At 38.9% G+C, this 26,667-nt stretch overlaps 1 protein-coding gene across 5 annotated transcripts in view; it reads left to right on the forward strand.

The window, feature by feature from the left end:
* hdac4 (histone deacetylase 4) overlaps nucleotides 1–26,667 on the forward strand; it is a 249,319-nt gene that overhangs the window by 105,396 nt on the left and 117,256 nt on the right. The window lies entirely within an intron of this gene.

Below are 26,667 nucleotides of genomic sequence, written 5' to 3' on the forward strand. Positions count from 1 at the left end.
AGGGAAAATGCTGCCTGATCCAGGTGCCAGCCCTCACAGATGGTCATCATGCCTCCTGCCTGGCCCTCTGAATGTGGCACCCCGTCCGCCCGTCTTGGCACCCGTGTCCAGGTCAGAGCTGCCAAGCAAAGCGGGCGGCAGGCAGTAGACGGCTATTCTGTCAGCACTATAGCTTTCTAGACAGATCTCATTCATACATGTTCTTTCGCACACATTCATCTATATCTGGTGTTGGTTCCCACACATTATCCTCAGTAGTTGGTTGTTTTTATTAGCAATTAGTTTGTACTGAGATTTGCAGTTTTTAATTGATTACCAGTTCCTAATTAAATATTAAGTGTTAACAATAAATGTGAAAGGTCTCTAAATAATGTAATTTAAAAAACGGATTATTTCATGTTATTTGGAAAATGCTACACATAAAGCCAGATCATAACTGTTGTGTGTTTCCGAGCAACACATAGCTGTGTTTCGTGGTTGTTGTTTTATTCCTCGTTTTATTTCTCTCTCTCTCTCTCTCTCTCTCTCTCTCTCTCTCTCTCTATATATATATATATATATATATATATATATATATATATATATATATATATATTAGTTTGCCCAAAAATAATAATTCTGTGTATTTACATTTACCCTCATGTCGTTTCAAACCTATATGACTTTCTTTCTTTTGCGGAACATAAAAGAAGATATTTTGAAGAATGTTGGTAACCAAACTGTTTGGTCTGTAAATATATCAAAATACCAATTCAGATGCAGCTTCTGCAAAAAAAAAAAAAATGGTTGTTGTAGCCTAAATGTTTGTGTAATAAATTCTATGTTGAATCAAAAAAAAAAAAAAAAAAATCTTTCTAAAGCTACTTTTTACAATGTCTATATGATGATTTTCTCATTCAACACAATAATGTCTTTAAATTATCTTTTGGGGGTAATTTCTCAGTCAAATTTGATGTGCTATTAATTTATTAGAATAATCATGTAGTTCATTTGATAAAAAAAAAAAAATTAAAATATATATGTATTATCTTATCATATATATATATATATATTTATTTATTTATTCCCGGTGGGGATAAAACAATATCCCCCCCCAGGTGATGCTACTCCACAAACCACCAACAGAGTATATAAAATACCAAAAATAAGAATCTTTTTTTTTTTAAACATCGCCAAGAAAAATGCTGATATAAAGAATTGTCTCTTTACGACCATAACAAACGGGACACTTTTCAGACGCGCGTTCCGTCTTCACCTCAGTGCCAGGCACAAGTCAAACTAGCGTGGAGAAGGTGCAGGTGGCGACAAGGGAGCTTCAGTTGAACAACAGTGAACTGCGGTCAGATGAGATGTTGTTAGGCTATGTTGGTAAAAATTAACACGACTGTTCAATCAGCCTTTATACTGTGCTTGTGGCGCGCATTCAAGAATTGCATGCGCAAATGCGCCGGCGCTGCATAATTACTTTATTATAATTTAAATAAAGCGCAAAAGAAACTACGAGCATGCGCCATCGTTGTTCTGTTGTAAGTTAAGTCATTAAATTATTAAACATGCGATTAGAGCTGCCTCAAAACTGTGCATACATGTATTTGTTGACATGGTTTTAAATCTATTGTTATCCAGTTTGTTGGCCTTAACTTAAAAATGCACATATATACACCAGGGAAATCTATATTTTCTCAGGGGAGCATGCTCCCGTACCCCCCTATAAAAATAAATGTTTTGACCTTGGTAATTATGAAACCCTGCGTACGGCCCTGCTTATACTCTAATGAAATCTGAGGTAAACGTGCATTTCTCCAAATGTGCGCACTTTTGGACTAAAAGTTTGTATGTGTATGCACTGTGATAAAATAAATAAATAAATGGGAGCAAACGCGATTGAATGTAAAGGTTTGTGTCTCGTTATTCTATTAATAACTACTGATTGATTTTGCATTTCTATCCGAAATTACGAATTTTGTTTCATTGTAGTGTTGCAAATATCTAAGCTAATACTTCAAATCTCTAGCTTGAATCAGAATTTTTTTTGTAAAAATGTCTCTGTAACAGCTGCCAAAAATAGTGTATAGCTCCACTGTGGTTTTTAACAAATGTAAAAAAAAAAAAACTTTTCAAAACATCCCACCCCTCTTTTTTTTCAAATCGCACCCAATATATGTATGTATGTATGTATGTATATGTATATGTATATATATATATATATATATATGTATATATGTATATATATATATGTATATGTATGTATGTATGTATATATATATATATATATATAGGAATAAAACAAGTTTTTGACAGGTTTTGTGAGGTTTCACCAAGCTGTGAATTTAACAGTTTGTTCTGTCATTCAGTTTCTCTCAATCGGAACTCAGCTGTCCAGATGTCGTGACTATGACGGTGTCTGTTCTACATAAACACATCTATCAATCTCTGTATATTCCCCTGCACTGATGGATAGACAGCTTGGCCGAGTGTTTTGACTGATTGACGGATGTATCATTCCTCAGCAGTCCAAGTCTATGAGTCCAGCTGTCAGTCAAACTGGCCATAATGGCTTGTTAGAAGGGAGTTGTGTAATGCTCTAAGTGTTGCCAGGACTGTAGCAGATCAATATGAACCTCCGTCCACCACGCCACACACACAGGCCTTTCTGTGACCTGCCGGAGAACAGTTGCCGCCCATGATTTTCTGGCTGAACTCGAAATTGAGCTGCAGTTGTGAAATATTTCTGCACTGCTAGTGTCACCAAATGGAATTGTAAAATAAATTACTTTTCAAACAGGTTTTCCTGAACATTACGTCCATCTTCCATTGGTCGGGCAAACAGATGCCAATCGTTGACCCAGTGTTGCAATATTGGGCCACTCAAACAGAGTTTTTATTGTTAACTAAAACTATTAAAAATAACTATTAGACTTTTCAGATATTAAACTAAAGTTGAAATAAAATATTAGATGAAAAATTTTTACTTTTTGACTTGGCAACTAACTGAATAACTTTAAGTACTAAATTTACTCAAACCAAATCTGAATAAATAAATAAATAAAGCTAAATAGAAATATAATTAAAAAAACAATCTAAAACGCAAGGGTGCATAACAAAATTACTAAAACTTCAACTAAAAATAAAATTGAATTCAGAATATGAATAAATACTTTAATATTAAGTAAATAATGCAAAAGTAACCCTGGTAGTTTAAGATTTCCGACAGGTGCTCATGAGCGCCCCCTTTGTGCCCTTTTGTCTTGATGCACTCTTTTTAGTGTCACAAAGAGTTATCAAAACTTAATAATACCATTTTTAACCAATTGCCAGCAGTTAAAAAAAAAAATGTTTTTACTCTGTAACAATTAAAAGTATTTTCTGTTAGATGTTCAAAAAATTTTGTCCGTTTTCATTCACTGAACTATTTTTAATCCTTTATTTTAACATGAGAAAAATACACTTCATGAAAACTGATGAAATGGACTGTTTGGTTCTGATCGGGCTCCTGTCGTGTGCTCTTCCACGATTACATGGACTATAACGAGATGAGAGCAGGATATTAGATGGGCTAATAGCTGAGGAATAGGTCTTTTACGGGAAGCAGTGAGGCAGTTATTGCAAATACTCAGAGAGAGAAAACAATCCTGCTGTAAGGTTACCCGCAGATACACAGACCATGTGCTTCCCCACAAGCATGTTTTCAAACAGCCGTTATTTCCTGATGGCTGCTGAGGTCCAGACTGACTTTTGATTTCCGGCTGAGTTGACGATATTTTAACCCAATTTATTCACCTCTTCCTTGTTCTTGAAGAGCAATAGCTACACGCCCTGTAAATGGAAGGGATGCGTTTTACTGGATTGTGAGTTTTGTATGGGTATATTGAGGGGGAGTGTCATGTCTAGACTGTATGCCATTGAGCGAGATGGTTTTGCTGTTATTTTCCACTTTTTGAGAAAAAGAACATTTGTCTGTTGAAGCAAACGAGCCTCAGGGTTTAGGTATTTGTAGGTGAGCCCAGTCCATAAATATACAAAAGATAATTGTGAAAACCATGAAGTGGAAATGATAGACAAACTAATTTTGGTTCTTGGGGGGAATAAATAAATGATTAAATAAATAAATATATACAACAGTTCTTTCTGGTACCGTTTCAACGTTTTTATCACTGTGCTTACGGCGACTTTCATGGCAGTCGAGCAAATCTACCTCGGCATATGCCGTATTTGGTATTGAGAAAGGGTCCGTCAATAGTATCAGTGAAAGTTACATTATTCAGCATTAGATGGCGGTAAATACTTTCTTTATGAGTGAGTCAGAACAAGGAAGTTGTTTTAGTGCTGTGGGTAATCCCCTTAACTTTTAAAAAGACACTTTCCTCAGTGGACACTCAAACTGATTTTTTATAATGGATATAATATTATGAACACCAAACTGAAGAATGAATGTTATATCAGATGCTGGTGTTACCATACCATAATAATCTACAAAATACAATAAGCTTCAATAAAGCAATTCAGAGTTCCTTCGTTACTAGTTCTAAAGTGACATTTTAGAATTAGTAACAGAGGCTTGGACTCAACTGTTAAACTGTCATCTTGAGATTTAAATCCAGGGCCAAAGGAAGTAGTTCTGCACAAAAGAGGGTTTTTAAAGACACTCCATTGTTGTTCTTATTTATGTACACACTCATGCCATCGAACTATTGTATAAACCCAATATCACACTCGTAGTCGTGCGATATGGTTGTATATCAGCATGCTGGGATTACCTACTGCCGACTGGACTGCAGGCTGGCCATTTCAGTACCCAGATCCTTCATCTACGCAGCCATGATTTTGTAATTGATGCAGTATGTGGTCTGGCATTGTAATGTTGGAAAATGCAAGGTCTTCCCTGAAAGAGACAACGTCTGGATGGGAGCATATGTTGGTCTAAAACTTGGATATACCTTTCAGCATTGATGGTGCCTTTCCAGATGTGTAAGCTGCCCATGCCACACGCACTCATGCAACCCCATACCATCAGAGATGCAGGCTTCTGAACTGAGCGCTGATAACAACTTGGGTTGTCCTTGTCCTCTTTAGTCCGGATGACACAGCGTCCCAGTTTTCCAAAAAGAACTTCAAAATTTGATTTCTTTGTTCACAGAACAGTTTTCCAATTTGCCACAGTCCATTTTAAATGAGCCTTGGTCCAGAGAAAGCGCCTGCACTTCTGGATCATGTTTAGATATGGCTTCTTGTTCCAGATTCTCTGAATCTTTGGATGATATTATGCACTGTAGATGATGATAACTTCAAACTCTATGCAATTTTTCTCTGAGAAACTCCTTTCTGATATTTCTCCACTATTTTTCGCCACAGCATTGGGGGAATTGGTGATCCTCTGGCCATCTTGACTTCTGAGAGACACTGCCACTCTGTTGCCAATTGACCTAATAAGTTACAAATTGGTCCTCCAGCTGTTCCTTATATGTACATTTAACATTTAACTTTTCCGGCCTCTTATTGCTACCTGTCCCAACTTTTTTGGAATGTGTAGCTCTCATGAAATCCAAAATGAGCCAATAATTTGGCATGACATTTCAGAATGTCTCACTTTCAACATTTGATATGTTATCTATATTCTATTGTGAATAAAATATAAGTTTATGTGATTTGTAAATTATTACATTCCTTTTTTATTGACAAATTGTACAGTGTCCCAACTTTTTTGGAATTGGGTTTGTGTATATATATATATATATATATATATATATTTGTGTTTGTGTATGTATATATGTATGATATAATATATATATATATATATATATATATATATATATATATATATATATATATATATATATATATTATATCATTTTATTTGGTTTCTCTCTCTTTTTTATGTAATGTTTATTTAAACAGGAAAATGTGACAGCATTAAGTGTAACTGGGACATGGATTAAGAAAGTACTGAATAAAAGCCATGATTTCGATAAAATAAGACAGAAAAATACAAAGGGCCTCAGTTTGTTTTCAAGCTGTATGATTCTGTTTGGTGCCATTAAGAACTCGAAATCTGCAGAACAAAGCTGTTCTCGGATGTGGTCCTTATCTCAAAAATTAATCAGCGTATTTCCGTGCAGGGCATCTGACAGCTTCCATACTGAAAATGAATGGACATTTGGAGGGACTCCAGCTGAAATGCCATCCATTCATTTAGCTCTGATTCAAGAATCCAGAGCTAAATGAGCTTTTTTCACACATTTCTGAAGTGGTTCACAAAGTCCCTGCCCCTTGCATGTTTGTTTATTTAATATTTTGGCTAATTTGATTATATTTTCTGCTACTAATATGAGTGTAACACAGATCCCTTCAACAGGCTATCTACTTATTCACAGCGTAGGGTTAGTAAAAGGCCGTTCCATGATCCTGAGCACTTTACCAACCTCTCTTAATCTCTTCGCTTTTCATGGCACCACGGTCGTCATTTGCTGTCATTTGCAATATGAGAGCCTTATTTTTCTGTTTTTAAAAGCCTCTACGCATCTGTGTACTTACTGTCTGCATTATTCATGCTCATCTCAGTACTGCACGTGCATATGTGCAGTACTTTGGTCTGCTTCACCCGCATCATTTCTGACAGGCGAGAGAGAGAGAGGGAGGGAGGATCTGAGCATCTCTGAAGCCTCTGGTCAAAACCAGCAAAGTTACACAGCCCGGCCAGGCCAGGGTCCGTAGGGGCCTGGAGCTCTTGAGTGGAAACACTGCGGGGCTAATGGACCAGCACACCCACTCCCTCAACTACAAGAGCTACAGAGAGTGTGATGAGCCTGAGGGACTGAGTAAATATGAATGAGGTCTTTCCTCCCACGTGCTCCACGCTGCAGAAGCCATTGATGTTGTTTTGACATCTGAGTGTGAGAGAACAAAAGGAGCAGAGCCTGAGCAGACTGAACAGGGCTGGGCTCTTTCAATGAGTTTGACCAACACGTGTCTTAACCAGGCGTGATTTGATAAAGCAGAACTTGACATTATGTACTGCTCGGGGCTTTGGGTCAGAAATTAATGGGAGTAAAAATGCCACTGAAATTCAAAATGTGAATGCTAATGTCTAATTTTAAAATTCTACTCTAGGCCAAGCAGATTTTTCGAATGATTCTGTTTTAATAAACTGATTAAAGTGAAGTATTTTACCTCAATGAATGACAAGTGTGTTCTTGTATTAGATTTGCAAAAAAACAATGTTTGTTTTTCCGTCATTGAACTATTTCTAGTCCTTGATTTTAATATGAGAAAAACACACTTAAATGGAAGCTGATGGAATGTCTAATGCACATCTTAAAATTCTATTTTAGTCCAAGCTAATTATTCAAATGATTCAGAATTAGTGTTGTTCTTGGTACCAAGTCGGTACTGAAATTTAAAAAATGTGAGGATACTAGCATTTCCCCCTAGCATTTTGAGTGCTGTTGAGCGGATTCTTAAACACTCTGATTGGTCATTGTGTTCGCGCCCACATCAGATATGATTGGCTACAATGATCAACAGTTCAACAAACATGTTGTAAATAGACATCTCCCTCTGATTGATGTATGCTTTCAAAACACTCTCAAACACTTCTGTTTGCTTTTAAACACTCCTGTGCGTTGATCATTGTAGCCAATCACTGACATATCTGTTGAGTGTGTGAACACAATGGCCAATCAGAGGTGTTTACGAATCTGCTCAAAAGCGCTCAAAATGCTAGGGAAAAATGCTGGTATCGTCACATTGTTATAAATAGCAAACCCGCACACTATCAGTACATGCTAGATATAGAATTGTATTATAGTAAACAACGTTTTGGTCCACTGACCTTCATCAATTACAAGCAAGACCCTTAAAACAGTCCTAACCAATGAATGTAAGCTACATGTGAGCCAATCAACCAATCGTCACATTGTTACATTTCAGTATCGACTTGTTAACGAAGTAGGTATATTCAACTACACTATTCAGAATTTATTTGAATACATTTTTTTTTTTTATAATTATTATTTATTTTTTTTTTGTATGGTTAAAATTGGTGTATCTTCATAAAAGTAAATAAATTCCTAAAAACTCCAGGAAAACATTGCGCCTAAATACAAAGTTCAGATGGCACAGGCTGATAGGTCCTTATTTCAATCTGCTTGCAATCATATTACCAGGGGTGCGTATACCTTTTTTGGTCTGGTTCTCAAGGGAGAACCTGGAGATGTTGCTTGGTACTCACATTTTATGCAACACACTTATCCTAAAAGCTGTCCTCATCACTTTCCTCCTGACTGCTCTCCTCACTATCTTCTTTTCTCTCAAACATGGTAATGATGATAATGTTTTTTTTTGTTTTGTTTTTTTATTTATTTATTTTTTTTTACTAACAATAATGGCAAAAATATTAGGCTGCTGTCACTTTAAGAAGGAAAGCACAAACCTAATAACTGACACTTTCTTTCTCAACTGTTCACTCGTGACATAACCGAGATAATACTTGTAGAGACAGGTATTTTGACATAATTTTATGTGTATGTGTTCGTTCAAGTGCAAGTAAATGTGAAAGAGGAATTAATTCGGTGTTCGAGCACTGTCTGACTGTCTCTCTCTCTCTGCGTGCACGTATTTCAGGAGTGTGAGGCTGTGTGCACAGATAACAGCTTGCAAGTCCCGATTTTCGCCTCTTCTTCCGCTTCTAAAATCGTTTGAATGTGTTAATTGGCCAGACAAAACACGTCCAAATGATAAACTTTCACTTTTTGATGGTTAAATTTAGCAGTTAATCCGCAAATCACATGCATGCTGAACTGCTGGACCTTATCCGTATGGATCACGGATTAACTGCGATCTGTTGCACACCTAATAATTAAAGAACACGCTTATCATCATGATTACTATCTTACCAGAGATGGGGAAAAAATCCTACTCCAGTAAGTAAATGTGTCCCTGCTCCTCAAAAATGTTGGTACTCAAAAGCGCCTCCCTCCATGTTTTCTGGTGCGCATCGTTTATTTGTACCCCTGCATATTATTCTCTATAAGGCACAGCGGATTGGTTCCTGCTGTATCAGTAGCCAATGAGCTCGCTGCTCAACCTTCAAATACTTAGGCAGCATTTGCTGTAGCAGTTGCAGCGCAATTTCAGAAACCCTCCACCTTCCCCAGCTCCACCTGCATAGATCTGCTGAGGGTAATTCATGTATGCTATATTGTACAGCAGCAGCAGCATGTCTTACTTGCTCACATGTCTTACCATGCCAAACACTCAGAGAGTTGACAGAAGTTAATTTCTTGACACTCCTCAGGGCTAGTGTGAAAAATGTTTAGGTCTTTGGATAAAACAGTCACTTGTCCAGTCGGGCCAGTTCGCATTTACGTAGAGCTGCTGTTGATAAACAGATGACAGCCGGATGAGCAGAGGAGCAAAAGAGTGAAGGAACGCATTCTTAAGTTGAAAAACAGGTAAACAGAATGTCACAGAATGCACATTGTGACACATTAAAAATAGTTTTAATGTATAGCTAAATACCTAAATTGTAAAACCTAATTTAGTGAGTATTTATTTTTAAAATTTGTGTTAGTAAATCGTTCCTGCATTCATGGAATCGCTTTAAGCATCAGTTTGAGCATGTAGACAAAATCTTGTGGAGATGTTTGGGTTTAAAGTGTTTTGTGTTGGACCTGTTGGGAGTAGTTTGTGGTGTTTGTGGGATCATGTACCTCAGGTACACGTCTCAGAATGTTGATCAGTGCTCGGTCTTCTTTCAAACACTTGTGTGTTTGTGTGTGTTTGCTTTTTGGCATGATCCAAGAGGAGAGTCCAGAGCATTCAAAGTAGCAATTAGCCGCAGTGAGCAAATAAACTCTACTACAAACTTTGCATGAAAAGCTGCAATTATCTTGTTTGTGGATAGCAAAGTAAAATTTGGGAGCATCCCAGTCTTGTGGGCTGCTCTCTGTGGACGTTCATTTGTACAGTAGATACTCTCTCTCACACTGTTTGTGTGCGTTTTGATGCCTGTCAAAAAGTTTGGGCCAGGGTTATTATTATAAGATTCTAGTTTGTATTAATGGTTTAAATTAGTTTTAGTTTTTATATTTTGCATTTTCATTTTAAAGTTTTAGCAATTTTTATTTTCGTTTTTTCATTTTATTTTATTTGATTATTTATTTTAATACATCAAGTAAAATGAATTGAAAATGACAAACATGCCTTTTGCAACTGGCTGAAATAAAAGAATTATTTTAGTTTTTATGGTTTTTGTTTTAGTTAACTGTAGGGCTGTAACGATATGCGATATGAAATCGAAATCGCGATACGCAGGTCCACGAACCTGTATCGCGATGTGAGAAGGCAGAATCGCGACACACCCCTTCCAACTCCCAGAGTTATCCTTCCTGTCCAGATCCAATGCTACCACATTTTTAAATTACTATAAGTATTAGGGGTGTAACGATTTATCGTAGATGGTGTGTCTCAATCAGCTCTCTAGTTCAGTAAGTGTTTCGCGCACACATTGAATCTTGCAAGCAGGTTTAAATGTTTCTCATGTCAGTCTCTTGCATGGTTGCGTGAGAAAAGTCGTGGCTTTCTTTCACCGCAGTGCACAGCAACAGCTGTGCTCACAGAAAAGCAAAAGACGCTTGCGATGCTTTGCTTTAAGTTCTGTGGCGCTGTTCACATATTGCGTCTTTTGCGCGTGCAAGTCAGTTATTATTTTCAAATGTAGCCGCGCGGCAGGCGCGCTCATAATGGGATCAACGCGGTCGCGACGCGCATGCAATTCTCAACTTCTCAGAATGCCGCAAGCGCACCGCAGGTCGTGTGACAAGAATCAACCGATCAGCTATGGCCTTTCCGTAACAAAACATCAAAAGCTCAGCCGAACAGCTGATCATAGCTGTACATGGTGGTTTTTATATCTTATCTCCATCAATATATCACGTAGTAAAACTAATGCAAGGGCTAGAAATCATTTATCCTTTGCAGAAACATCCTCTTGTTCCTCTGATCCTCTTGGAGAGCCCAGTTCAAGGTTGAATAGCAACGACCGACGCCACGGGAGCGCAAGCGCTTTGGAAAAAAGGAGAAGCGGTGCGGCCGCGCCTTCCACGCGTTTTTAGACGCGATATGTGAACCGCCCCTATTCATAATTCTAAGTTCATGTTAAATTTAAAAAAAATTTTTTAGTGACAGACAGCCCTATTCAACTGTTAATTTGAATACAGAAGGTTTTTATTAAAATGTTATATTTATTTATTTTATTGAAATGTGATCTTGTGTGTACAACAAGGACAATTATTGAAATTTGTTAATGTTTTTTTTAATAAATCTTGTTTGAATTTCAGTTTCATTTTGTTCAAAATATCGTGATACGTATCGTGAACTCCGTATCGAGATACGTATCGTATCGTGACCTGAGCGTATCGTTACACCCCTAGTTAACTGTAATAACTGTGGTATAGAACATACTTGAATGTGTTTTCTACTATCTTAAAGATCATTTTTGTTTTGTTAGCATCACTAAATGGAATTGCAATGGAATTTATTAATGCATCTTCCATTGGTTGGACAAAAGCTCCAAACTCATGTCAAAGGATGGTAAATTAAAGGTGCTAAAGAGGATCTTTTCGTCGACTGAGAAACCAAAGACTGTTAGTGAGTTTTTGAAATGAGCGCATGCGTAAGAACAACCCCCCTCCTTCACAGCTCATTTCGAGGGAACGCCTCCCAAAACTCATGCAGGAGTATTGGAACACGAGTGTTTACCACCGGCATTCGCTGTGTCGTGTTAGTGGATTCATTATGTCGGACTCACCGCAGGTAACTCATAATCTGCAGTTGTTACTCCTGTCTCCTGACAAAAACATTGCATGCAGCGCCTGTGGAGTGTGGAAAGTTACTGGAGCGCGCAGCTGCGCTCGTCTCTCACAAGGAACCTCATGGCAGTGATTGACAAGATTGTGTAAATGATGATCGCGTAAACGATTGGCTGATGTTTTTAAGGCCCTACCTCGTGCACAGATTATATATTAATTAATTAATATTAATTAATATTAATATTAATATTAATATTATTCTTTTCAGTGCACCTAATAGATAGTCTTTTATCAGTTAGTAAAGACAGTTTCAAGTAATAGTGCAAAAATGTATAAAACAAAACATCCTCTTTAGCACCTTTAAAAGATCTTAAAATATAATATATTTTGATTTGTTTACATTTTCCTCCTACTATAGATTTGTCTTACCATTGTCCTACAATGTTTTAAATAATACTAATAAAGAATAATCGTGTCTGTCCAGACTTTTGGCTGGTAGTGTACATGAATACCTTTTCTCTTAGGCTTGTGATTTGTAAGAGGATGTTTGCTGGCTTGATTTTTGCTTATATTTTATTTTACCCTATCAGCCATTAATTCTAGGTCTGCTCTGAATGGGCATAAGTAAATGTCTCTGGCTTCACGTCATTACACCAATGTTTCTTTTCAAGTTTGAAGGGAGCACTATTAACATTGGCGTATAAAACAGATGGAGACTCTGACCTCACGTGTTTTATTCTAATGAAACGCTGTTATATCTATCTCGCTGCTCTGTGAGTTTGCAGCTGGACAGTTTCACACACACCAAGGCAGGATTATAAATAGCGTAAATCAATAATAAATGACACAGTATTTCACATATTTGGAGTTGGGCTTCAGTGCCCTAAGGGGGAAGGATGAAAATATCATTCTTGCAGTCTTTCTTGCTCTCTGTCTCTCTGTCTCTCTCTCTCTCTCTCTCTCTCTCTCTCTCTCTGTATTTCAGGTCTGTCGCCCCCCCACCCCACCCCCCTCCCTGAGTACAGCGAGGCTTCTTGTTTATACTGTAGCATCCATCTTTTATTTATTTCCCTCATATGTTTGGCTGGCTGCAGATTTCTCCATTCAGAGCTGATCATTAGAGGAGCTGCATTATTTACCATTTTGGCCCGCATCGCTGAAAGGAGGAGAGAAATGGGGAGAGAAAGGGTGTCCTATATCCATGAGCCCATTTTAGCACATTAAAGTGGCACAGAGGAGTAAGTGACAGTGTCTCCAATAGAGATCGACAGATGTTGTTTTGTTATGACCGATAAGGATTGTTTTAATGTTTGAGTGTTCAATAATCCATATGTAATGCACATATTTCTTTCTTCTGCTTTTTGACACATTGATCACCAAACAATCATTAGACTATAATACAAATATATTTATTATATATATATATATATATATATATATATATATATATATATATATATATATATATATATATATATATATATATGACGTCATGGGTATTTTTTCTGTCCAAAGGCCTTAATAATAATAAAAAAACAAAAACAAATATATAAAATCCAAAGTATGTAAGGTAGTACAACTAGATCTTTTTTATTAAATCCAATAGGTTTTAATGATATTTTGCTACATAAAAAGGTATTTTAGAGATTTTTAAATGTAAAACGGTAATTCGGTTTAACTGTCCAAAGGCCAATAGAGCCATTTAATTTGTGATTAAAATAATGTATATGTTTTTTTTATTCTGGCATGATTTTATAACATTACAATTTTATAACATAATAGTGCAAAATGGTATAAACATTATGTATAGAAGTCATTGCTTTGTTATGAGAAAGAATGTATGGAAAAAAAAAAAAATCATTAATGTCATTCGGAGTCATGTGTTCAATATCTTGAGACAGGATGTGACATCAACTATACACCTGCCGAGGACCACATGGTCATGAAGCAAAGTAACTAACTCTATCTTAACTATGTGAAAAATTAATGTTTTCACTTGCTATAAACCGCTATAAAACATGAAAAATGTTATATTTTAAAATATTTGTACTAAATATAATATGTTTGATTGTCGTTTTTTTAGCAGGCTAGATATCAGCCTGTTAACACTGTTTGAAAATATCGTCATTCGGTAAAACCGAAATTTTGGTTAAACCAAAATCATTTAAACCAAATCATTTAAACCAAAACTATCATTTTGGTAATTACTTTTTTGGTGACAAATTTTGTCCATCTTGTAAAAAAATGACACAAGCAGGGTTAATTCATTTAAAAAAAAAAAAAAAAAAAAAAAAAAAAAACACACACTCAATCTCATTGTTAACACTTAATAAAACTATATGTGTGTATTTAAAATGTATAAAAGTTAATTCTTCTAATTAACTTTTATACATTTTAAATACACACATATTATTTTAAATACACACATATTATTTTATTTTTATTTCTGCTTTTTCACACACTGATCACCAAACAATAATTAAACAATTATACAAAAATAAAAACATATTATGATTATTATTGTAATTTATAATTTAATAATTAAAATAAAAAGAAAGGCAGTTCTCTGAGAAACCTCTGCAAGATCTCTAAAGTCAGCGCCTCTCTTAAGAACCCATTGCAAGGTTTTGAGGCACTTGAATTAAACACTGAAGTTGTTTACATACAGAATAGAATATTTTTGCCACCTGTGTTTTAAGTGTTTTTTTAAGTATCTTTTAATTCGTACAGTGTAGTGGAAAGCCAGCAACATTTCCGTCCACCTCCACACATCCTGGTGAAGTTTCTCTTCTTCCACTGCCTTTTAAGTGCTTTCTATTTCTGCCCTGTTTATCAGAGCAGATCTGTTGTTAAAACTAAAATAATCCAGGCAGGATGAAGGAGTTTGTATCCTGGAGCTTTCTGAGCCATCACGGGCTGTAAAGCTGTCATGGAAAAGGCCTTCCCACTCACGAGTTCATGATTCGGGGAGAGGACCTGCTTTGCATAAGCTCTGGCTGAGCTCCATGTGTATGAAGCCCAGGTGTTTTTTTCAATGGGCACTTTTGTTGTTGATCAGAGTACCTCCCTGACATCACTGCTAGAACTCTTGACTCTCACTCGTTCCCAATTGAGGTTTACAGATGGGTTATTTTAGTCTGCAGCCGTTTGTTTATGTGCCTGTTATCTCTGGAATCAGTTTGGAGTGAAGATGTGTTGGCGTCATGGCCTCCAACATGTTCTCATTCAGGTCAAACTAGATTTTTACATTATCTGAAGAAAAAGTGAGTTCTGATTGCCTTTTGCTAAACTCACCCCAGGGTGTTGTGGGATGTTACCAGGACGTTGCTTTGCTGTTGCTAAGGTATTCTGAGTGTTTATTAGAATAATGCCATGCAGTTGCTATAGTGTTCTAGGTAGATATTAGTGTGTTGTTGTGTAGTTGCTAGGGTGTTCTGTGTGTTTTCTACAGAATTCATGTTGTGATTACTTTCCAACGTTTCAAATCTTAGTGACCCCAGATGTTTGAACAGTAGTCTACACTAACTTTCAAAGGGTTGGTTAACACTGACAAAACAGTTTACACAAAAAATAATAAGTTGTTAATAGATGATAATAGTAAGAAATGTTTCTTGAGCAGCAAATCAGCATATTAGAATGATTTCTAAAGGATCATGTGACACTGAAGACTGGAGTAATGATGCTGAAAATACAGCTTTGCATCACAGGAATAAATTACATTTAAAATAGGTTCAAATAGACAACCGTTATTTTAAATTGTGATAATATTTCACAGTATTACTGTTTTTACTGTCTTCGTTTCATTTGAAATGACCACACATCATGTGGTGCGACCAATAATAGCAATAACTGTATTAAATGAAAAATAAAATATCTCATTTATGTTGCTGAACTATGAATCACTAATACAGTATGCTTAAGTGAATGGTATTTTAAAAACATTTTTATCAGTTTCATGTGATTTACAGCAAAAATAAGTGTTAACTACATTTAAGAAGGCAACTCTGAAGTTATAAAACAAAAAATTAAGGTCATTATTCACAGAATCTCAAAAGAACTGCAAATACTTTGTTTCTAAACACTTCAATTACTGAGAACGTGTAAAAAAAATGTTAAGGATGTTGAGGAAATTAATTAATTTTAAGATAAATCACAGAAAACACTAAAATCTCTTAATTTAAAATGTTAATATGAATTTGTGTGTACACAACATTCTTAATGTTTGAACAATTGCAACAGATATTATTTTTTGTATTTTAAAATTGGCCTGTCAATAATTCTTATACGCCATTGACCCATATACTTAAGCAAAAAAAAAAAAAAAAAAAAAAAGCAAGTAACAACATGCCTTTATGTAAAGTGAGCCAGATGAATTCAGTAACTGTTCTGACTGATTCATAAGTGTTTTTGATTCACTTAAAAGAGCCCAATGATTAATTAATTATTAATTCATTCATTCACCAAGTTGGTACTGAAATTTTAAAAATGTGACGATACCAGCATTTCCCCCTAGCATTTTGAGCCACCAGTTGAGTGGATTCTTAAACACCTCTGATTGGCCATTGTGCTCAACGGATGTGTCTGTGATTGGCTAAAGTGATCAACGCTTCAGAAACATGTTGTCCATAGACATGGACACTGAGCGCTTACACTGATACACACGGGTGTTACAGATCCCTTGTTTCCCTGGACTCCATTTCCCAGAATCCTCCTGTTCTCCACACCTGCACTCACTTCCCTCGTCAGTTCCTCATCATCACTCATCACCTGCACCTGGACTCTATTGTTAGCACTCCCTTTATATTGCACTCACTCCCTTCACTCCTCGTCCGTTCTCTGTTTTGTTAAGGTGTCTGTCTGTTGTTCATTGCCATTGTTTGAAGTAAAAGTCTCTATTATCGTGGAAATCCGTATCTGCCTCATCTCTCTACCAGCCACCCGTAACAGAAGAACGGACCTAAACCGACCGGATTTTCCACGAAAAAAAAAAAAAATGGAGACTTTCCCCAGCTCCCTGGATCCAGCTCCTCCATCGCCTCTCACCCTAACAGCCAGCGAACGCATTATCGGGCTCCTGCAGGTAGGACGTTCGCTGGAGAGGTATGTGGAGGAGTTCGTTGAGCTTGCTTACTTGTCTAACTGGCCCGACGCTCAGTTGATCTCCCTGTTTTTGGATGGATTGGATAGCGACACTATCCGTTTTGATGAACCTGTTTTTGTTTCTCCTTAAGCGACACTATCAATTTAATTTTGTGGTTGAATGGCTCCAATTTCTTAGTAGAAGAGGTTCAGGATCAGTGTTGTCGTCCGGTCCATCCAGAAACACGGTTGGCCGGGCCAGTCAGTCAACCTCCGGCTTCCTCCGCATACCGCTCCAGCGAACTCCCTGCCTGCCCCAGGCTGGACCCATATTCCGCTACTGGGCCCAGTAAGCGGAGGAGGAGGAAGAAAAGCGGCCCCAATGTCTCCAGAGCCCGCTCCAGTATCTCCAGAGCCCGCTCCAGTATCTCCAGAGCCCGCTCCAGTATCTCCAGAGCCCGCTCCAGTATCTCCAGAGCCCGCTCCAGTATCTCCAGAGCCCGCTCCAGTATCTCCAGAGCCCGCTCCAGTATCTCCAGAGCCCGCTCCAGTATCTCCAGAGCCCGCTCCAGTATCTCCAGAGCCAGCTCCAGTATCTCCAGAGCCAGCTCCAGTATCTCCAGAGCCAGCTCCAGTCCCCACAGAGCCAGCTCCAGTGCCTGTGGGGATTTTAATTGTATTTGAGGGGATGAAATGGCCCTCAACCCCAGTCTCCGCCGAGCCAAGTTCTCCAGTCTCCTCCGAGCCAAGTTCTCCAGTCTCCTCCGAGCCAAGTTCTCCAGTCTCCTCCGAGCCAAGTTCTCCAGTCTCCTCCGAGCCAAGTTCTCCAGTCTCCTCCGAGCCAAGTTCTCCAGTCTCCTCCGAGCCAAGTTCTCCAGTCTCCTCCGAGCCAAGTTCTCCAGTCTCCGCCGCCGAGCAAAGTTCTCCAGTCTCCGCCGCCGAGCAAAGTTCTCCAGTCTCCGCCGCCGAGCAAAGTTCTCCAGTCTCCGCCGCCGAGCAAAGTTCTCAGTCTCCGCCTCCGAGCCAAGTTCTCCAGTCTCCGCCGCCGAGCAAAGTTCTCCAGTCTCCGCCGCCGAGCAAAGTTCTCCAGTCTCCGCCGCCGTGCAAAGTTCTCCAGTCTCCGCCGCCTACGAGCCCTCAGCTCCAGCCGCCGCCGCCGAGGCCCTCAGCTCAGCCGCCGCCGCCCGGCCTGCCGCTCCAGCCGCCGCCGCCGAGCCTGCCGCTCCAGCCGCCGCCGCCGAGCCAGCCGCTCCAGCCGCCGCCGCCGAGCCTGCCGCTCCAGCCGCCGCCGCCGAGCCAGCCGCTCCTAGTATGGTCTCTGTGATTGAACTCTCCAGCCCAAAGACTGTTTTCCCTCCCGGCCTCCCTCTCCCGCCTCCTCCAAGTCATGTCTATACTGCACCTCCACCTCAAGCCCCCTCGCCCAGATCTCCACCTCGGACCTCTGGGCGATTACCTTCACCCCGGCTCCAACCTCCCTCTGCTCCACCGTTACCCATCAGTCCACCAGCGTCACCAGTATCCATCCTGCCTCCACTCACACCTTGTGCACTCGTCAGCCTGCCCTTCCCTCTGGACTACACTCCTCCGTCTCCGCTCCGTCACTCCGTCCCTCGGATTCAGTTGGCCTCCTCACTCCCCCCGGTGTTCGTTTTGTTGGCTGTCCTTCTGCTTTCACTGCGGCCTTCTGGAGCCCCGGCTGCGCTTCGGTCGGCGGAGCCTTCGGTTCCGCCATCACCCGCCAGTCCTTCAGCGACGCCTGGGCTCAACGCCTCGAAGGCTTCGGCTCCTGACCCGCCATGGCTGCCCGCTGCACCTGACCCGCCATGGCTGCCCGCTGCACCTGACCCGCCATGTATGCCCGCTGCATGTCTGCCCGCTGCACCTGACCCGCCATGGCTGCCCGCTGCACCTGACCCGCCATGGCTGCCTTCAACCCCTGACCCGCCATGGCTGCCCACGGCTCCTGACCCGCCATGGTTTTTGGACCTGCCCTGGAGACCTCCACTCCAGTTTACTCCTTCCCCTGCTCCGGTTTGAGGTCTCCAGGGCGCCCGCCCCCCTCCCGGTTGTTACATCTACGGCGCGAGGACGCGCCTACCGGGAGGGGGAGGTACTGTTACAGATCCCTTGTTTCCCTGGACTCCATTTCCCAGAATCCTCCTGTTCTCCACACCTGCACTCACTTCCCTCGTCAGTTCCTCATCATCACTCATCACCTGCACCTGGACTCTATTGTTAGCACTCCCTTTATATTGCACTCACTCCCTTCACTCCTCGTCCGTTCTCTGTTTTGTTAAGGTGTCTGTCTGTTGTTCATTGCCATTGTTTGAAGTAAAAGTCTCTATTATCGTGGAAATCCGTATCTGCCTCATCTCTCTACCAGCCACCCGTAACAACGGGAGTGTTTGAAAGCAGGCGTAGGGTGAATTCAGGGTGATTGGGACACTTTTTGCCATTGTGATGACTTGGAAAAATTGTCCCAATCAACCAGAATTCACCCCTATATCAGCAAAATCCTTAATATATCTGCTGATAGATGCCTGCTTTTAAACGGTCCCGTGTGTATCTGTATAAGCGCGTGGTGTATTTACAACAGCTTTTTAAAGTGTTGATCATTGTAGCCAATAACACACATATCTGTTAAAGGGGACCTATTATGCCCTATTTAACAAGATGTAAAATTAGTCTCTGATGTCCCCTGAGTGTGTATGTGAAGTTTTAGCTCAAAATACCCCACAAATAATTTTTATAGCATGTTAAAATTGCTACTTTTAATGGTTGAGCAAAAACGAGCCATTTCAGTGTGGTCCCTTTAAATGCAAATGAGCTGCTGCGATCGGCCTAAGAGGGCGGAGCTTCACGAGCTGATTCTCCGGTGACAGGAGTCAGTCAGGACACACTATAATGTCAGAAACTGTGAATACATGCCGCATGGAGATAGAACAGGTATAGTTTAGTTCAATTACGGTTAGAACTTGCATTGTCTTCCTGTTTTTAATCTACTATATTAGTACAGGCCTGTTGTACTGTCCAAATGAAGGCCAAAACTTTACAGATGAGTTTTATGACGTTTATTGTACTTCACACAAAAGATGAAGGGTCTGTTTTTACTCTAGAAAATCACTGTAAGAGCTTAATAAAACATTGCAAGTGTGCATTAAAATATTACCCATAAACTCTCTCTCTTTCCCTTTATTTCCCTTCCCTTTATTATTATCACCAACATTCATAGAGAAGTACACAGAAACACTCGTTACAACTAACAGTAAACAAATATATAAAGACCTTATGCCTTTCGGTGGTGCTTAATAAATTTTATACCCATAAATAAGCTCAGATGAACTGTAATAAAGTGCTCTCATCTTCATTACTGCTGTATTTAGTGTCATTCTGGAGACTGTAAGCTGGATCACGAACAGTTTTTACTTGTATATCCTTGAGTAGCACATTTTTAGCAGAGTCTCTGTTTTGTATTTTTCCCTTTGTATTGATATTTGTTCACAAAGCAGTCCGGTGTGAAATGATTCGCGCAGACATAAACTAATTTCGGCAGAACTAAGGGAGCATTTTCCTGGAAAACCAAGTTAATCCACCTCATTTTCAGCAGCTCAGATTTTAGGAGTAAATGGAGAGAGCTATGTGGATTAATCAATCCAGCTACAGAACACCAAACACAAAACGCTTGGGAGACATTCACGTCAGTGCAGCAATGGCGGACTCTCTGTAAACTCGCTCAGGGTGGGTCTATGTTCAAACTTAAGTGTCAGTCAACACTGTGGGCGGGGCCTGTGGCTTTTGTGACCTCACACTGCCAGGGACCTGGAAACGGCTTGTTCTGAGACACTGCTTATGATTTATGGGGATTAAAAAAAAAAAGGAGTGGGTTGATTTTTATCATTATAGGGTGGTTGTGTACACACACTGCCAACACACATTTATGTCCAAACACCAGGCAAAAGTGAATTTTGCATAATGGGTCCCCTTTAAGTGCGTGAACACAATGGCCAATCAGAGGTGTTTAGGAATCAACTTAACAGTGCTCAAAGACATACAGCCCAACTAATGTAGGGTCCAAACAAAGTCCACTAGATAGTGTGCACTCACCAATTGCATCTTTCTACACTCCCTGCCAAAGGTGTATACTTTAAAAAGGGTCTTCTGAGAAAGAGCGAAACATGAAAAATTAAGTATACCCGGGTCCTAACAGCACAGGTTGGACTGTTTCTGTTTCAAAGAACTAGCTCCCAGAAGTTATTTTTATTTATTTATTTAAAAAAAAAAAAAAAAAAAAAAAAAAAGATTTTTTCCAATTTCCAATTCCCAACTCCAGAAGTAATATTAACATTAACCCCCCAACCAGCAAAATTAATTATTTTGTGATATGTACATATAATTATTTCTACCGTTATGATGATAAAGCTACTGCCAATCCCTAATTTATACTACACTGTTCATTATTCTAAAGTGCATTGACTAATCCGAAGAAGAGGGAATGTTGATTACATTTCATCTTTGTGATGTGGAAGAGATTTATCTGAGTGCGTGTTTGTTTATATGAGAGCTGGGATTGTGTTCTCTCCTTATTTTGGGCTGAGCTGTATTTTAATGCTCCAGGCTCTTTGTAAAGGATCCAACAGCACTTCGTTTGGGTGTTGGCCGTGTGGTATTGTTTGCTTGGCGTCGCTGTATGAAAGGGATCTGTAGGATAAATATTTCAGCGCTCTCTTTCTCTCCCTGTCTCTTGGTTTTTCTGTGCCCATATCTGTACACACTGCGTATTGATTAACATTGAGCCCAAGTAAATGTGCCATTGATTTTCTGCTTTGTTAAGCACCAGGCTTTACCAACGTGACCTGTCAAGCAGGCTGTCCCGTGAAGATGGACCTCCTCTTCACTTCTTCCGATCCCTTTGGAAACACACAATTTTCTGAAAGATACCGTGTTCGTGGATGGGGCGTGTGTGGCGTCACATGATGGAGTCTGCCGCTCAAAATCCCAACGACGCACCATCCATCACGGATCTAATGTTCTCATTTGTGATTTTTCTCAAGCACCTCGCTCTCCAGCTTTCTTATTACCTTCAATTATTCAAAGACGAAAGAGCTAATCATGCGTGTTGTTTTTTTCTTCCCAAAAATGGTGAGCTAAGTCTTCCAGATTAATTAGGTGACAAACGAACTAGGCTGGAGATTGGGATACTCATGCCAAATTTGTCATTACATTATTATATTAGCGCTCTTCTTGTGTTTGCTTATAGCGATTGTGAAATAAATCGCTTAGTATTTTTAGAGTTATGGTTTTTTCCTGAACAATGTGCTGGAGAAGATCAATGGCCGTACACAGCGTTTGAACTCATGATCCTCAAGCTATTCCTGTCCAATGAGTCAATCGATCAATCAATAAAGTGATAAACTCAAGTATCTGTAAATGAGCTCAGCTGGGGATGGGAATGTTAAATGTGGATTCGATGAGATGTTTCACATGGTTTTTTTGGGGGGTTTTTTTGCCATTCCTAGTCATCATCTTAAAAATTAATCTTGACACCTTATGTCATTTCAAACCCATATGACTTACTTTAAGATGTTTTCAGTGTCCTATAGAGCATAACAGTAGAATTCTGAAAGTAAAAATCAAAATTTAAATATATTTTCTACTTATTTTACTTTAAATATACTTTTTTTTTTTTTTTACTTTGCTGCTTTTTTGATACTTAATGGGATAGCTCACCTCATGCCATCTCTAAAACCACACACATTTTTTTTCATTTTCTCAAGTCTTTATTTATTGTATATAAATGCTAAATCCCTATTGAAGAACTAGAAAATTGTATATTCATTAATTTAAGAGAAATCCACCAATTAGACAAATTGTTTCTTACTGTTGAAAGAAAAATCACTGTAAAAAAGCCTTTTTAATGTGAATGCTACTGCATATTTTTAACAGTTTTGCAATAAACAAGATAGATTTTATTTTTTTTTAAATACTTTGGCGATTATGTATAAACTGTTCAGGACAGACCAAGCATGAGCACTGAGGTAGATGTCTTTTTGTTTTGTTTTTTGTCTTTAAATGCTGAATCCATATTGAAGAACTACACTACAAAGTTATTTATTTATTTAAGATAAATCCGCAAATTAGAGAAATTATTTCTTAATGTTCGAAATTGCTGCAAAGAAACCTTTTTCAATGGGAACTCTATTGTATATGAAAGTTTTGCTTTGAACTTAGATTGTTTCCTTAATCTTTATTTTAAATCTTTTTTTTTTATTTTTTTTTTTTTTACTATATACTTTTATTTTTACTTAAGTTATATTCTTAAAAACTTAAAAACTTATACTTGACTTCTAGTCAACATTTTTACATATTATACCATTATTTCTGATTCACGTAAGGGCTTTTCACACTGTGCTCAACCCTGTGTTATCATTCTAAACACTGCTTTTAACCCGGGGTTCTGGAACCCTGCTCCAGAGCAGGATTAGAACCGCATTTGCAGTGTTAACCCCACATTGTGATGACGGCTTCTATTTCTCCGCGACATCGCAGCTGGAACAGCAACACAAAATATGGCAATGATAATATCAGGTACTGTTGAGTGCTTTATTTAATGTTAAAAGCGTCTGATTTGAGTTTGAATATCTTTCTGTATTCCCAGCTTTTTAGCTGTAATGAAAACAACACTGGCTAATTCACTTCAGATCTTGAAAATAAATAAATGGGCACAAGAATGTTCAAACTGTCAACTCAGTGCGCCAAAACAAGCATATTCTATGACAAAGATTGGTTCAGTCACTCCGTATGTACTTTAAATAATGTTTAAATGGTGTAATGTTTATGAACTTTACTATATACAGTACTTGCCCATTTCATTGTGTCTACTGTGATCTTGCCGAGAGCCCGCCCACACTCTCTTCTGATTGATTGTGGTTTTTGATAGATTTTATCACTTCTCATTTTCACATCTTGTCTAGTGCAGACAGTCAAACTGCTTGTCGCTGGAATCGTATCGCATCGCGTCTGGTTAGGACACGGTGTTAGAATGTTAAAGTTAGACGCTTAGCAACAGACAACCAATCGCATACTCATATTTGCCTGCTTTGGACAGTCACGGAAACACCGCATGTTGTATATAAACAGTAAATTCAGCTTTTGAGAGGAAAAATGTCAAATGCTGACAGAAAACGCAACAATTTGAGGGAAGAAGAGATTATTTCATTCTTATATTTATAGTCCTAAATTTCCATTCAGTATAAACTCGACAGTACAGTCGACAATACGAGGATGCACAATGCTAGAGCTATGTAAACAGGTTCCGGGCTGCGTTTATCCAATCAATGAAAATGACACTGCAAATATACACATTAAAATGTTAACACAGGGTTTAGGAATGTACAATGCGAAACGTCAGTTTATGAATACCCAGGATTAATTGTTACCCCCAGGTAAATTATGAGCAGTGTGAAAGATAAAGCAAGATAACCCAGGTTTCTTAAAGAATCACCCAGGGTTAACTATTTCATGTGTGAAAAACCCTTATTCGCAGTGTTCATTCACTCCTAGAGGATATTAAAGGTCCAATGGCATGAAAATTTCGCTTTATGAGGTTTTTTAACATTAATATGAGTTTCCCTAGCCTGCATATGGTCCCCCAGTGGCTAGAAAAGGTGTGATGGGTGCGATGGGTGTAAACCGAGCCCTGGGTAAATTGAGAAAATTATATGTTGTCATACGGGGAAAGGTTACCTCCCCTTTCTGTGCTTTGCCTGCCCATGAGAAAATGAGCTACTACAGTGTGATTCGAGCACAGTATTTATTTATTTTTTTTCCTCGAGAGACATTGTGGCTTGCAAACGAGCGAAGCATGGCAGTTGCTCAGTGTTTGGATGTACAAATGAACACTGAAGTGTTTTTTTTAGTTCCTTCATCCAAGCCTATGAAGAAACAGTGGGTTAATTTTAATTTATCTGGTAATGCGCTGATACAACTTCCCATAGTTTTGTATGTCAGCGCCACACATTTCTCCAACTGTTTCCTCATTGTGGGCCAATACAGCCCAGTTACTGTCACTAATTTAAAGGTAGATAGCATCAAGTGTGTGTGTGAATACACACACTGTAACGCGAGTGTTGTACATTTTCTTTGTTGTTTGGATAACCGTTCTGGTGTTATGGCACACGCAATATCCACATTTCCAGATTGCAGAGCTTGATGTAATTGTAATAAGATTGTAAAAACTTTTAAGATTTATGAAATATAAAATATGTAAACAAATAAATGATGTTGGAATGGTAGCACATTTTCCAAAACGGCAGCTATCCGAAAAGGTATTTGTAATAATGGCAAAGGTCTGACTAATTTAGTTGCGCTGGTGGTTAGTGTCTATAGCTGATAATTTTATATATATATATATATAATATACAGTGGGTACAGAAAGTATTCAGACCCCCTTACATTTTTCACTCTGTTATATTGCAGCCATTTGCTAAAATCATTTGTTCATTTTTTTCCCTCATTAATGTACTCACAGCACCCCATATTGACAGAAAAACACAGAATTGTTGACATTTTTGCAGATTTATCAAACAAGAAAAACTGAAACATCACATGGTCCTAAGTATTCAGACCCTTTGCTGTGACACATATATTTAACTCAGTTGCTGTCCATTTCTTCTGATCATCCTTGAGATGGTTCTACACCTTTATTTGAGTCCAGCTGTGTTTGATTATACTGATTGGACTTGATTAGGAAAGCCACACACCTGTCTATATAAGACCTTACAGCTCACAGTGCATGTCAGAGCTAATGAGAATCATGAGGTCAAAGGAACTGCCTGAAGAGCTCAGAGACAGAATTGTGGCAAGGCACAGATCTGGCCAAGGTTACAAAAAAATTTCTGCTACACTTAAGGTTCCTAAGAGCAAATAAGAGCAACATGAAAAGCCAACAATGTAGGTTAGCATTAACTACATGATAATAACTGTAACAGCATACATAAACCAACTAAAATACCGTATCCAAACTAACCATTCGGAGACGTCCTGCTGTAACCGCTGAGTTGCAACTTTTTCATCCGGTGCTTCTCCATCCGGATCAGATTCTGGGTCAAACTGAAACGCTTGAACGACTGCGTATTTACGAGCTATTGTGATACATCCACTGTCAACATTAGCGCATGGTGCCATAGCTGCAAGCTGGTTAAGGCCACACCCACCCTCCACCTTGCCCCGCCTCTCTCCTCCTCATTAGCATTTAAAGCTACAGACCCAGAAACAGCATGTCCTGAGGAAAGCTCATTGTGTGACTGGCTTGTAGTGGCTGAAATTCTGCAAGCTGAATTTCGGGAAAGAGACTTCAGATACAGTAATAGGGATCACTTAGGCCTATATAAAAGCATCCAAAAAGTAGCATGTCATGGGACCTTTAAACACCTCTATTTTTCCAGATTTTCAAACACCTTTTTCCTTTGAACCAAAAGTAGGGTTGTTTATTTACCTAAGAGTTTGCTGGTTTGGTTTAGATCTCTTTATTGCAGATTTGTTTGGAGAAAATGAATGAGGGAAAAATACTTCCCCAACTAAAGCCACTGAAAAAGTGGGTGGTCACCGTTACGCTCTATGTAAACATCAGAGTAGTGTGCTAATGAGAGAGAGAGAGAGTCTTGGAGCTTCTGTGAATCTGCCCCGTGTTCCAGGAAACTACAGCAGTGCACATAAACACTCAGCATGCCTGCAACGGCTCTGTGATGTCACCAGCTGAGAGGAAGGGCGGGAGAGAGAG

The sequence above is a fragment of the Chanodichthys erythropterus genome, chromosome 14 (assembly GCF_024489055.1).
Source record: "Chanodichthys erythropterus isolate Z2021 chromosome 14, ASM2448905v1, whole genome shotgun sequence".
Classification (NCBI taxonomy): Eukaryota; Metazoa; Chordata; class Actinopteri; order Cypriniformes; family Xenocyprididae; genus Chanodichthys; species Chanodichthys erythropterus.